Below are 16392 nucleotides of genomic sequence, written 5' to 3' on the forward strand. Positions count from 1 at the left end.
ATCACACAACAAGGACAAGACAGCGCACACTAGAACACACAAGTATGAGGTATCTCATCGCGCAGAGTACCAAAGATCATTTCACCATAATCATTTCAATTCATCTTTAAATTCTATTCATTTGTAAGCCAAACCATTTTAAGAATTGGAAAAGCATAAAAGAAATCATTGAACTTAAGAATTTCAAGAGAGAAATATATAAACATGTATAAGGATTCAAACATGAAGGAAATTCATTTAGATTGAAAACGTTTTAAGAGAACCACTCACAACAAGTTGACCTCCTCCTAGAGCTATTGGGAAAATCTTTGCTGGATTCCAAACTTGAGTAGTCCCCAAAACTCTTTACAAATTCTTGCTGAATTTGAGCTCGTAGTAACTTAATAAAATCTTCGCAATTCCTCCAACTTTTTCTTAAGAAAACACAACGCAATTAAGCTCTCAAATTAGTTGAAATTCCCTTATTTTATAAGCTTTTTCAGTGAGATTATCCAAGCCGAAATGATTACCTACGTCTGACGGTAAGCTTCACCAAATGTCAGCTCGCCATGTAGATTCTACCATGTCTTTATATTGAATCCAGTTGGGGAATAGGTCAAATCAACCCATCGGCCTTATGACCTCAGCTATTTCCTGGTAAAGGAAGCTCACATCGGCTCCCAATTCATCGCATAATTCCTTCTCATTGCATAGCTAGAATGCGATTCGTAGATTACTTTGCCCTTTCCAATCGCCAACTCTCATCGCATAGATCAGAATGCGATCAAGGTCTCACAACTCAACATCAAATGCTCATGGAAAATAAATACTACCATTAATGTTAAGGACCACAAATTCTAGTTTTACAAGATTTGTTATGGTAGTACTATCATAAAGTATTATAATTATATTAGAAATTTAATATATACGAAATATGCAAAATAACATTTAATTTATTAATAAAAAAACCAACCTACCTTTAGGAATTACCGTCAATAGGAAAAATGATAGATACTCGTGTTGATAACATGTTGTGAAAATGAGACACAACGGAAGCACCATTATAAATATATATAAAAAACTAAATAATAAAATAACGAAAATGAGAATTGAAATATCCAAAATTCTCCAGGTTTTCGAAGAATTTTGGATTTCTCACTGTTCGCACGAGGTTTTCGAAGAAACGTGTTTCATGGAGTTGAACTTGTATTGATATTCTATTTGTGTCAATTTAATGTAATGTGGTTTGATCTCTAGTACTTGATTTTTTTTATTCTCTCTTGGTTCAATGTGTATGCTTGATTTAAGGAAGCGGAGTGCATGATGTTCTTGGAGTTATCTTCAAGGAATTTGATCTTCAAGTGTGGTTCAATCTCCAGGAGTTAGAGAGTTTTTTAATTGTTGGGAGAATTCTCTCTAGGCTTTTTTGGAGTAAAATTTTCTGAACCCCACAAATGAAAAGGCCTTCTCTATCTATAGAGTTGTTGGGTTGGTTTTATGGCTTGGACTTGGTTGGTGAATGGATTAGACTCCCTCATCTCAACTATATGGATTTGGGCCTTATTTAGAATTTAGGAAAAATTAAGCCTATTTTTGGGCTCAATTGAACTTTAGCTCAAATAAATAATATTTAATTGGATCAAAATAATTATCTTGATTCAACAATCATAATGAAAACGTGTGGCATCGTCAGGATTTACCAATTTATGTCTTCAATTTCAATTTGAGACGCATGTCAAATTTTAATTAGTCCCAAATTCAATTATTTGTATTTTCGTCATTAATTTGTAAATCACGCGACAATTCTTGATTGGTTGAAAATTTATCATTAAAAAATGCCCATTTTTCTAGATTCATGCATGTATATGGGTGGATGAATTTTGAAAAAAATGCCAACACAAATTCAGCTCAACTAGCACCTGTTTGTACCTGAGGACAAAAGGTTTCGGGTTTAAATCCCAATCCCAAGTTGTATTACAATACCTTAAAAAGAGAATATATGTTAAAATACGAGCAATTTTTTTGGTTCAACTTGACATATCGTTTTATCCATGATTTAATTTGTCTTGAGGGTGCACAAAAAAAATACACAAAAATTCTTTTCATCATGGATTTTTTTTTAAAAAAAATTTGATACACTTCTAAACCTATAAATAAACTCACATCTCAATCATTTTTTTTCTCAACATAAGAAAGCAAACCCATAGAGAAAGATTAAAAAAAAACTTCTCTTCTTTTCTCTCTCTTTTTTTTCTTTTCTTTATTTTTCTTCTTCTTTGTTTTTTTAATTTTAACGCTTGAATTGTTGGGTTTTCTTTTTACTTCCACACATTTACAAAAAGTAAGCTTTTTCATCTTGTTTTTTTTTGTTATGTATATTTTGACCTTTGCAGGGGTGACCTCCTTTTCACTTTGCCATCAGTGATCCTACTTCTTTTAGGAACAATCAAGTATCTTTACTTTATCGACAACGATACGATTTCTAATAGGAACCATCGAGCATCTTTACTTTGCTGTTAGTGATCCCACTTCTACTAGGAATATTCAAGCATCTTTACTGTTCTGTCAGTGATCCCACTTCTAGTAGGAACGACTAGACATCTTTTTTCTATGGTCAGCGATCCCCCTTTCATTAGGATTTACTTTGTCGTTAGTGATCCCATTTCTAGTAGGAACAATCGTGCACCTTTATTATACCACCAGTTGTGAGGCCCTGATTGCGTCGTGTCTTATGCATGTGATAAGATTCATGCGGCTAGATTGGACTATGCGATGAGACCTTTATGTTGAGAAGAAAAGTGCAAAGTAACTTGTGATTTGCGTTTAAGCTACGTGGTGAGAAGGCTACACAATGAACTATTATGCATTTTAAGTTTCCTACACCAGGAATTAGTGATGTCATCCTTGTGTAATCAAGTCAGCGTTTGATTTAATTTTGCCGCTTAATCCAAATTCAGGATAAGAAAGTGGCAGGGACCAATTCTTACTGCCGACAGAAGTAATCATTCCAGCATGGAAAACTTCATTGAAAAGGCTTTTAAATAAGTTAAAATTTGGTCTTTTCAAAGCTGCTTTTACCCTAAGCTTACTTAAGAAAGAATGGAGAGAATTTTCAAAAGTTTTTAGAGATCCAAAATGAGCTTGAATTCGACAAACATTGCAAGGAAGTGCAAGGGAACTCGTGACTAAGAATCTACCTGATTGTGATTGTGAGTGGTTCTTCTTATAAAATGCTTTCCAAAATAAAAAGAATTTCTAAAATATGTTTAAATTCTTACTATATTTCTATTGAGACCATGAACAATTTGATTTCTCTTATGATTTCCACACTTGTACAAATTTGAGTTTTAACAACACTACAAATCAAAACATTGTGTCGTTAAAAATAAAAAAGGGGTAGGGTGGGAGTAAAATGTGTTGTTGAAAATAGAAGTGACACACTATTTCTTGACACAATTCTATTTTCACAATTTAATTTTTCTTGACACATTTAAAGTGTCGTTAATTAACGACAAATTCTTTGTGTCATTAAATAAAATTTGAAATAAAAAAACAAAAAATTCAGAATTTTCCAATTTCCTTTTCGCGCGACATTCAAAAAGAGTTTTACAATTTGCTCAACATTTTCTCTCCCCCTACCAAAAAATGAAAAACAACGTAACTCATCTCCAAATCTAAGAGATTGTCGTCAAACCCACTAATCCCACATCGTCGAACAAGCAAATCCCGTCGAACAAGCAAACATTGTCTAAGGGACTACCGTCGAACCCACCAATCTAAGAGACTGTTGTCGAAAGATCTTAGCAGCTCCGATTTCTCTTCTCCCCCGGCTACTAGAAAAATGGGTTTTAATGACACTACTGATCAAGATATTGTGTCGTTGAAAATAAAAAAGATGGAGTGAGGTGCAATTGTGTCGTTGAAAATTATTTATTGACACAATTCTATTCACATTTAAAGCTTCGTTAATTATCAACAAATTTTTTGTGTCATTTAAAAATTTTCGAAATAAAAAAACCTCAAATTTCAAAATTTGTTAATTCCATCTCTCACGCAATTAAAATTATATGACAATAGCATATTTTCTCTCAACATTTTCTCTCTCTACCAAAAACGCGAAAGCCTAGGCTCTCTCTACCTATATCATGCATATATTCGTTATTTTTATAATTTCATACAGAATTAGAATCTAGACTCTATTACGAACCCAATGCAATGAAAAACACTTAAAACGAAGTTCGAACAAACAAAAACGGGTAAATCGAAGATCAGAGACCAATTGGTAAATAACAAAAAAGATTCAATACTTCCACGCGCGTAAAACACCTCAAGGTCGCGAGTTCGAATCTCAGCCGAGCGTATTCCTTTATTCCCCATTTTTGAAAGATTTCACGTGCGCACCTTCTCCACTCTTCTTTAGCCAATCTATGTCCTGTGTTCGAATCTCATAGCCTGCAAATCATTTTTTATCACATATTTTCAATGGCAATCTTGTAAATATATAACAAATTTCTGAAAATCCTCTCCTTTCCTTCCAATTGAGCTCGCCTGACCCTGAAGTTATGAGTTCGAAACCCATGAAGCGGTTATTTTCATTTCTTTTCTATATATAACTCATTTTTCGTAAATCTTAATCAATTTTCAATTATATTTGATCCATTCATAAATCCAACTCCAATTTTCATCCAAATTCTCTTTAAATATCATTTTTTCAAAACTCTCCCATCTTTCATTCTGTCATTTTTTCTCTAAAAAATGTTCTGACAATCTTTTATTTCAATGGAGAAAAAATTCCAGCAAGATATTCCATCAATCTTTTATTCTAATAGAAAGGTAATCTTTTAAAAGGTAAGAGGATCATGGGTATTCAATTTATTTGAGAGTTTCTTCCATTTTTCTTCTAATTTAGCATGTTGATTCTTTAATTTTTCGTTCAAGAACGAATTCAATTCCATGTGATCTCTATGAAACAATCTTTAATTTTCTCTTGATTGTTTAATTAGTATGCAAGATACATTTTGTTTAAAAAATTAAAGTGCAAAATTCAATTGATTATCTTTGTTTACAAGAAATATTTTTTGATCCAATGAAGGGGTAATCTTCTAAGAAGTTGTAGGTACAACATTTTGTCATTTATTTATTATTTTATTTTATTTTATTTACTTTATTTTTATTTTATTTTGAAAGTTGGATTTGAATTTGAATTTAACTTTTTCTTTTTTATTCTTTTAAATGAATATTAGTCTCTTCCCTATTTTCCAGCAACTTACCCAATTTTCTCTCCCACTCCCACCTTTTCCGCTCTCCTCTCTATTTTCCCCCAATTAACCCAATTTTCTCTCCACTCCTACCTTCTCCACTCTCCTCCCTATTTTTCCTCAACTAACTCAATTTTCTCTCTCACTCCCACCTTCTCCAATATAAAGATGTGTATGATTTATAACTGATTTGGACTAATTATGAACTAGAATGATATGATGTGATAATATGTATTTGAGAAATGTACAAGATTTAATAAAAATTGAAATGATGAAATGGGATGATCTTTTGTACCCTATGCACTGGGATGCCTTATCCTTGCTATGTGATTTGGGATAAAATGTTTTATTCTTCTTGTGTGTTCTGGAATAGAATGTCATTCATGCTGTGTGATCTTGAGTAGGATGCTTCATACTTTTTGTGTGATCTGGTATGAGATGCCCTTTGTTTTGTTGAGTGATCTGACATTGGAAGATGTGTTATGCATAATGGAATTGATGAAACTTGCTAAATGTATTGAAATTACTCCTCATAGTGAATCTTTTTTTTAAATAATGTGTTTTTTAAAAGTAATGTCAAAAATAGGGTAGAAGACAAACTGTTAACAAAAATAGGGTAATTTGGGCAAAGTCGTGTACGGGGTACACGACTTTGCTTGTACCCCACACTTTATTCTTTTTTTAAACATATTTAATATTCAAGCAAATTCGCATGTACGGGGTACATGACTTCGTCCAAATTACCCTTTTTTGTCAATAGTTTGTCTTCTACCTTATTTTTGACATTACTTTTAAAAAATACATTATTTAAAAAAAGATTCCCACATAGCTGCAACTTAACAAAAGAGTGTAGTAAACTCTTGAGTAGAGGAAATGGTACAAAGATGTAATTAAACCCATGGAATAATTCTGCGAAGTGATTATGTTAGTATAAGCGAGATGCATACCATGTGATATGATTTACGATGAAAGAATTGAAAAGAAAGTGATTTCCATATGAATTATGACTTGTGAAAGTTGTTCACAAGATTGAGATGTTATGAATTTCCTAACACATTAAAATGATTTGATTTAAGTTCAATATTATATTGATCGAATTGGATATTATTTGTATTGCACGATTTGACGAAATGATTATAATGCGTTAAGCAAACTTTATTTTGTCAAATGAGTTGACAAAAGACCCTACTCACTAGACATTTTCGTCTAACATTTCAAATGTTTTGTTTTAATCCCCATAGGTAGCGAAGGACATCTAGTGTTAAATTTGTAGCCTTGAAATGCCTACTATACCATTCGTGAAACGCATCATTTTGTTAGTGGCCACTGTCAGCTCGTATATCATACAGAAGCTAGGCGATAAGAGTTTAAATGTTGTTTTTGAGTTGTATCTAGTTCTTTTGAAAGTAACTTTGTATTAAGTACTAAATGTACCATGTTATATTTAACATATCAATGAAGTCTTCTTATTCCATTTGAGTTCTCATTTTGCGTTTAAGTTTATTGGTTGCATTTATTTTTGTTTACTAGGCGTTATGCATGTCATTTCGTGGAGAGACTCGCTTAGAATGTCTAGGTGGTCACGTCTCCACTTGGTCGCATAAAGTAACTTTTGGGTTAGGACGTGACATCAACGATCCCACTTCTACTAGAAACAATCAAGCATCTTTACTTTGTCGTCAACAATTCCACTTCTAGTAGGAACGATCGGACACCTTTACTCAACCGTCAATGATCTCACTTCTACTAGAAAAAATCAGACATCTTTACTTTGCTGTCAGTGATACCACTTCTAGTATGAACGATCGACACCTTTACTTCACTGACATTCTGAAGAGGCGAAACTGCACCATCATCATTTTGGAGAAGTAAAGACAGAGTTGCACTATCATCGTTTTGGAGAGGCAAACATGGAGTTGCACCATCATCATCATCATCTTAGAGAGATAGAGGTGCACCACCACCATCTTGGAGACCACCATCCTGGAAAGATGGGAATTACATTACCATCATTTTGGAGAGGCGGAGCTACGTCACCATCATCTTGGAGAGGCAGACTATATCACCATTCTTTTAGTAAGGAGAGTTTTACGACCATCATTTTGGAGAGATGGAGCTACACCACCATCATTTTAGAAAGGTTAACCTGCACCACTACCATCTTGGAGAGGCAGAGCTATATCACCAACATCTTGGCGAGGTGGAATGCACTACCATTCTTTGGAGATAGAGTAGAGCGTTGATGAATCCTCTGCATTTTCCCTTGAAGATGAAATGGTATTTAGACTTGGTGGATGAAAAGAATCAAGCCACAACATACATGAAGATGGAGTAGCAATCAATGGAGCAACCACCAAACCTAGAGATGGAGAAATGACTACAAAGCATCCATCAAACTTGGAGATGGAACCTTTTGGGTTTTATGTCCTAAAACTCGTAGATAGTAAATGCAATTCATTGACCGCCATTAATAAAGTGTTATTTATGTAATTTCAATAAAGTGTTATTGATTATTAGTTTTGATTTAATAATCTAAATCCAATAAACTAACATCCTAAGCTGTTTGATGAGTCTTGAACTATATCAAGAGATATACAACTATCAATGTTTAAGATACAACTTAAAGGGTCTATAGTATAGGAATAAGGTTTGGTACCTTATTCTGGTAATATTATGGATACGATTCACTTTGTATTTGATACAAAATCGATGATCTAACTCATTCATGTAGGTGACATGCAAATAAGGGTATTCTATGCAATAAGTTTGCATAAGACTAAACCATGAAATAGTAACCACTAGATGTAACTCTGTTAACTAGTTAGGTTTCTATTTCATTAGGATGACCTGGATAACTTCGTCTTATTCCTGAGTGTAATTTGAAATCCTATTCACGAGGGATTTTCCTTTGATTTGTACGAGTGAGAGTGACCAGTTTTTTGACTGATCAATATGCTTATCAATTTGAGGACAAGACCGAGTAGGGAGATGGGAATATAAATATCACACAAGATGAAATTCACTTCTTCCAGTCTTTAGGGTCAGTAAATGAGTGTTCCCTTAAATGGTGTCTCTGAGATTTGAACAAATAACCCTACCCTATTTATGGCACGAGAGAGGTTTCTATTTATCGGCTGGACCATAAACAGGCTGTCATTAAAGAAGCACTGATATTTAAGGACTAAAAGTAACCTAAGAATAAAATGGTAATTTAACCCAACTGGCGTTATAGATACCCGTGAAGGACTAAATTCCTGTTATTGGTTTAGATCTATGGACATAGAAATATATCTACAGTGAGAAGAGTTCAATTGTGAGTCTTTAGCGGGGTGTACATATAGCTTAATGTGGTTAATGAGTTTAGCCAATTACTCTCATATTGTTGTAGCTTCTGATCTGTAGGTCTATTAGGTCCCCTTCCTAGCTTATAAAGGGAATGAGGTTAATATATATCTGATGTAATTTGAAATGTTCAAATTTACTTTGGGAATTAAGATAATGTATGGTGATACATTATAATACTAGTTTGTATTTTAACTAAACTTTATAATATAAATTTAATTTTTGGATATAATTCAAAATTAATTTATGAGACACTACTACAAAAACAGACTCTTTTGACGTTTTTTTAACAGTAAAGAATTATTACTCTTGAAAATTTTAAAAACGTCATTGAAGCCAGAATTAAAAAAGTTGAAGTTTATGAACAATTAATAAACGTCAAGAATAATAAACGTTGACAGTTTATAAATGTCAAGTCTACAAATGTTCATAACATGTAAAATCGTCAAGTATTGTAATGTTACGACATTTAGAAAACACCAAGAATATACTTGTTTACGACATTTAAAAAAAGTCAAGAATATACTCGTTTATGACATTTGAAAAGCATCAAGAATATACTCGTTTATGATATTTAAAAAACGTCAAGAATATACTTGTTTATGACATTTAGAAAACGTCAAGTCGGTTTCAAATTTTTTAAAAATTGTAATTCAGTTATATTTCTTTAAAACGTCAAGCTTTGTAATCCATGTAGTGTGGTCAAACAATCTCATACATATGCATGGGGACAATTCCAAAACTTTAAAATATATTAACATTTCACCATATATATATGAACATTTCGAAAACTTTACATATTTATTTGATATTGTCATATACATTACATTACTTCCATCAATTCCAACCTAATATGATAATTCCAAAATTACAAAATCAATCCAACTATGCTATTCCTAAAATCACAAGATTGCAACTCTAGTTCAAGAAACATAAACTTAATTAAAGAAGCTTGAAACTCATTGACCTTGGATGAACTTAGCTTCAAATACGGACTTGGATTCCACAACCTAAACTAAAATACAACAACGTCAAGTTAAAATGAGTTTTCACACATAGCAACATTTTATCAAATAATTGCCTTCCTTATGCAATTTAAGAATAATAATAATAATAATAAAAAAAACAACGAAGAACGTAAAAAACTAAAAAATGTATAGTTGCCACAAGAAGAAAACGACGAAGAATGCCAAAACACTTACTGAATTAACATGATCCATTCACTCATCCTTTGGTACAAATCTTAAGCATTAGAAGCATAATATAATATTGCTTAAACGAGTTCGAAAAAGCATTAGAAGCATAATATAAGTTATAACAAATCTTAAGTAGAAAATGAGTCAGAGCATATAGGTTTGTCCAAAGTAATAAAAACAAAAGGAAATGATGTAAAACTATATTTATAAGAACAAAACTACAACCTCCACACTTTCAAGCAAATAAGGCAAGACATCAATTGAAATATTAACCACTCTCAGGAGAAAGAACGATCATTTTCTTGATATCTGCAACTATCTCTACTACAAAAATAGACTCTTTTGACGTTTTAAACTATCAAGAATTATTATTCTTGACGGTTTTAAAGCCATCATTGAAGCCAACGTCAAGAAAGTCGAACTCTTTGACAGTTAATAAAATGTCAAGAGTATAAGTGTTAATGACATTTAAAAACCGTCAAGAATGTACTTGTTTGTGATATTTAAAAAACGTCAAGAATATACTTGTTTATGACATTTAAAAAACGTCAAGAATATACATGTTAATGCCATTGAAAAACCATCAAGAATGTATTTGTTTATGACATTTAAAATTGTAATTCAATTATATTTTTGTTCATATATTGTGTCCCATAGTCCCTATATAGTGGTCCAGAAACAAATCCATAAATATGAACGACGATATTCATCAAATATAGTCTCAAAGCTAGAACATAGATGAACCTTTCACTATATATATATATATATATATATATATATAATAATAATAATAATAATAATAATAATAATAATAATAATAATAATAATAATAATAATAATAATAATAATAATAATAATAATATTAATAATAATAATAATAATAATAATAATAATAATAATAATTTCCAAAATTTTATATATATGAGCATTGCATAATATTGTCATATACAAAACCTTACTTATATGAAAGATATTTGTAAGTTAATATGGACAACCCCATATGATCATTTAGAAAAACAATATATATAATTCCACTAGCTAGCCACGAATTCAACTCAACATCCTTACTGACTTATCCCAAAATTAGCTAATTATAGAAAATCTAATCTCAAAAGTATAACAAAAAATTTTCCAACTTCTAAATGACAAAAAAATCATCAATCACATGTACAAACCCAAAAAGTTAGCCAACTCAACTTGCACCTCGTCCAACTTGATCGGTGAGTATGATCTTTGTGTGTCAATCTATATACCAATAAACATGCATACTAAATGAATTAACTCACAATCCAAACAGGCCAATTAACTCAAGTCTCAACAACTTAGATGCTTCCCTACGTTATTTGAATGATCAAAATAGTTTGGTAACATACTGAATTCGAGATGACAATGTTTCCTTTAGTCACAATTTCATGACAATGTTTGGTAACATACTGAATTCGAGATGACATGATTTAAATTTGATTAAATTTAATATAACATATTTAATTTAGTAATTAATTAATAGTTTACTTCAATTCTACTTAATTAAATTTGATTTAATTAAATTAAAACTATAGGTTATGTGAGATATTCATTTAAATACGATTTAATTAATTATTAATTAATTTAATTAATTAGTTATTTTAATATTAATATAATATAATTTAAAATAAAATAAAATAAATCAAATAAATAACTCCCTTATGTAGAGTTGTTTAGAGAACGTGGGATGCTTTCCCACGTATCTCGATCTCTCCCCCTAACTTTGATGAAGAAGAGGCAAGTACAAAGATGAAGCAATTCTTGGTTCTCGTAATTCTCTCAAAAAGAAAAAGGAAAAAAAAATCTCTTTCTTCCCAAAAATTCTTTTGGTTTCTACAAACCTAACCCTCAATTACACAGAACATATGGAGGTTTCCAAGTGGTGGTGACCTCAACTATTGATGTTTAGTAGATACAGAGTCGACAATGAGAGTAAGTCCAATTTCTCTGTATTTTTTTGAAAGCATGCTTAACCATTAATTTTATGTAGGTTATAGTAAGTTTTATTTTTGTAATACTTTTAAATATATTGGTTTTTCTAAATCTCAATTAAATTTTGGTTCAATGGTTATGTTAATTGTTTCCGCTACAAAGGGCTTTTATCCCTTTAGAACCAACAATAGTGAAGCGACCATCAAATTTAGAGATAGAGAAACCCCCATGAAGCAACCATCAAACTTGGGAGATGGGAAAACAATAAAGCAATCCTCGAACTTGGACATGGAAAAACAACACTGTAATCCTCGAGGCTGGAGATGAAGAAGTATTGGTGAAGTATCCAATCTTGCATTTGAATGAGTCTTGATAAAATCTTTAAACTTGAATTTGAAGAAACGTCAACAAAACCTCATAATTTGATTCTAAAGAACTTCTAAACTTGAAGATGAAGTGTTGAACTCTAGGGAGTGATGCTCCCTATAAGCATCTAACTTTGCAGCATCTTACTCTTGGTGCCACTCCTTTTTTATTTGTTATATCATCTTCAGCAGGGGATCTTCAACTCTAAGTTGACATTCTTTAATGAGAATGAACACCATCAATTGCCAAGTGCCATGCTATACATAGTCATGACACTACTCTTGTTTGTGTGTGACTAGAATTAAGATTTATTTTTAAGTTACCTACTTACTTTTATAGAGATCAATTAATAACGTAGTTCAAACTTGTTTCTTTGGTTATTTAACTTAACTTAAAATTTTCTTTAAGCTACCTATGTACCCTATATAATATATGGATTAAGTCATAACGTAGTTCAACTGAGTTCTTCTTTTCTTTTTCCATTCATCTTTTAAGTTCATGTGGGCTAGGCTATTGAGATAAAGAGCTTTGCAAATTTAGCAACTCATATTTTCATCAAGAATTTGTCCACCTCCTTCATTTCTAGAATTAGTGAATATAATGAGTCTTGACTTCACCATGAAGGAACTTTTTATAGTTATGACAACGAACAACTTCCACTTCTTGCGTGATGGGACACGACTGTGAATCTTATCGTCATTATTTTCTTCATTAAATGGTTTTTTCTTCAAATTCTCATCTCTCATTCATGTTAATCACTTGTCATCTTTAAACGATCAAAAGCAGATGTTGAAGGTCGATCTTTCTTTGAAGTAAAGATACTTAGCCTTTTAAAAGTTGAAGTTCAAGTGGAAGTAGATGTTGAACATTGGTTTTTTCATCTTATGTGGTCATACTAAATCTTTGAAAGACTAAAGATCGAGTAGTTGAAGGCTTGATACAATCGAAGACAGAAGTTCTCTGCTCGACTTCCTTCAAATCGTTCACTTTTTTAGCAAATATGTGATTGTTGTCTACCTCTGCTATGTTGACAACATGACATGCAACGACTTCTAATACTTCTTCTAGATGATCATCAAGAAATTTCTTGGGATGAATTCTGCCAAAACTATCGATCATTGAGGTTGAGGGAATTTCTCGTTTCTTTCTTGACAGGTTTAAGCTTCCATGCTCTCTTATTTCTTTTCTTTATTTGAGTCTTGTTTTCTCTATTGTAATGTTGACGAGGAAGTGTCTTTTTTTTGTTGAACTTGACTTTTCTTTCTTTTGATGAGTCATGAAGATCCTCCCTTTGCCATCATCTTCAACATGCTCTTTTTATTTTGGGAGTCTGTTGTCATGATCTTTTGTTGGAATCGAACAACTATAGGTTCGAAAGTCTCAAACTGAATTAAGCTTTCCAGGATCATAAAGCGGTGTTGATGGTATAACACTTGAAGTCATTTTGATTGCAACATCATTTGTCTAAGCTACTTCATCAATATCCAACTCGATCTTATTTTCACAAGTAAACTTTAGAATCAGCTTCATCAACACGAAATACTTTTCAACAGGGTGACTAATAAACTGATGATACTTGTAGTAGTTAGGATCATCTACTTTTCTTGCTTATTCTAGTTGTTTGCATTCTGGCAGCTAAATAAGTTGTTTATTTATTAATTGCTCCAGCATATCTGCAACATCAAAGCCAAAAAATGGATAAACTTTTTTTTTGTATTTCTTTTAGAGTTAGGCGATGCTTCTCTCTGCCATCTCTCTTTTCAACTTTGGTCTCATTTTCTTTGGAGAAAATTTAATGGGGTCGTATGTACCATCATAGATTCTTTAATGGCACTATCTTCAGTCTCTTCAGTGCCTTTGATTCATTTCTTCCCTTTTTTTCTTTTTACTTATGGGATTAGGAAATCTTTAGTTCCCTAGTTGATGCTCTATTCCATGTTGTGGATGCAAATCGCCAATTCTTCAAATGTATGAGTTTTTATTCCTTGCAAAATATAGAGAAGCTCCCAGTGCATACCTTGAATACATATCTCCATTGCAAACAATTCTGTGAGTTTGTCTTTGCAATTTAGACTTAGAGCTCTCTACCGGTTTATGCAGTTGATGACTGACTCTCTCTTTTGCTACTTGGTGTTTGTCAACACCATCATGCTGACGATGCGTGTGAGACCCTAATTGCATTCAGAACTACGCGATGAGAGCTGACAATTGAAAAATACAAAGTAATCTGCATATTATGTTCTAGCTATGCGATGAGAAGGAACTATAAAATGAACTGAGAGGCGATGTGAGCTTCCTTTACCAGGAAGTAGTTGACGTTATAAGGCTGGTGAGTTGATTTGACTTTGCCGCCTTACTGAATTTCGGATAAGAGGTGGTAATAACACATGGCGTTTTGTTATTGGTTAAATGTCACTGCCCGACTAAAGTAATCATTCCTGCTTGGAAAATTCATCGAAAATAGTTCTATAAATAAGAGAAGTCCGACAAGTTTAAAGGATTATTTTTCCTATCTCGTGTTCACTTAAAAGAAGTTGCAAAGATTTTGGGTGTTATTGTGAGCTTGAGATTTGGCCAGAAGCTACAAAGAAGAACAAGGGGTCGGTTAAAGATTCCACAAGGAGGTTATTTGATTGTGAGTGGTTCTCTTAAAATGTTATCAAACTAAATGAATTTTCATTGTGTTTAAATCTTTATACGTATGTATGTATTTTTTGAATTTCTTGAGTGCAATGATTCCTTTTATGCTTTCAAATTCTTAAAATGGTTTGGCTTATAAATAAATAGAATTTGAAAATGAATTGGAATGTTTATGGTGAAATGATCTTTGGTACCGTACGCAATAAGATTCTTCACACTTGTTGTGTGTTCTGGTATGGGATGCCTTATCCTTGTTGTGTGATCTAGGATGACATGTCCTATTCTTGCTGTGTGATTTTTAATAGGATGTCTTATACTTGTTGTGTGATCTGGTATAATAAGATGCTCTATGCTTGTTGTGTGTTCTGGCATTTAAAGATGTGTTATGTGTGATGGAATTAATGGAGAATTTGTTTTGATGTTGAGATTTCTCCGCACAGCTGTAACTCAGCAAAACAGTGTGGTAAGCGCTTGAGTTGAGGAGGGAACAAAGATGTAATTAAGCATGCAGGATGACTCAGCAATATGATCTATAAAACATGTTATGCGAAGTACTCCCTATGCGATATGATTTAATATGAATGTTTACAAGAAAATGATGCCTATTATGATTTAAAATCATTTGTCAATATGATTTAAAATGTTTGAATCGCTTAACGCATTGCAAAAATCTTATTTAAATTTACAAAGTTTATTATGCCTACCTATTTATATCTCGCATGGTTTTTCGAAAAGAATTACAACGTGGAAACCTTATTTATTATTATGTTGGTGAAAACCCCACTTACTAGATACTTTTGTCAAATCTTTCAAATATTTTTTTTATACACTTTTATTGTTGTGTAAGTGAAGGACATCCAATGTTTAACTTGTTGTCTTGATAGTAGCATAAACTAATCGCCTCATCTTGGTAGTAGCCACTGTCAGCTCGCATAACATGTAGTATTAGGCAAGCAAAACAAAGTGTTGTTTTTAAATTTGTATAAGCTTATCATGGAAACTCTTGTACTTGCTAAAATTGTATTCTTTTATACATGGTCACATGAAGTGACTGGGGGGCAGGGAGTGACAATACGCCTAGTGCTATAAAAGCGATTGAGAAGTTTTTTTTTTCTAGTTGTTCATAGTTGTCAATCACCTCTGGCTCCAGATCAATATACCACTTGAAAGCATTTCCTTTTAAGCTTCGAATGAATTGCTTGGCCAGTTGTACTCCTCTTGATTCTACGTTCTCGCATGTTTCAATAAATTGAGCAAATGTTGCTTTGGATTGCTCTTTCCATCGAATTATTGGAACTTTGAAAATTGGTACTCAACATGCATTCGTAGGTCATTGATATTCTCTTGGTATATGGCTTGGAGTACATAAAAGAAGTTTGTGGCGGTCTTTCATACTGAGCTCTTATGGAGCTAGCGGTCATATTTTGTAGCTGCTAGACTAACATAGAGGCGACGAAGATGGGCTGTTGCATCTGGCTTTCCTTCAACACAACTTTCCTTTATCATCAGCTTTGACAACAGGAGTTTGACTCAACTCAACAATTTCACGAGCCTTCATATGATCTCTTAAGACAGGGATTTCATGATCTCACTCCTCGATAGCTTTCACTAAGAGATTTATTTTCCTCTCCATCTCTATCATGACTTCTTTAGCT

The sequence above is a fragment of the Cucumis melo genome, chromosome 1 (genome assembly GCF_025177605.1).
Source record: "Cucumis melo cultivar AY chromosome 1, USDA_Cmelo_AY_1.0, whole genome shotgun sequence".
NCBI lineage: Eukaryota > Viridiplantae > Streptophyta > Magnoliopsida > Cucurbitales > Cucurbitaceae > Cucumis > Cucumis melo.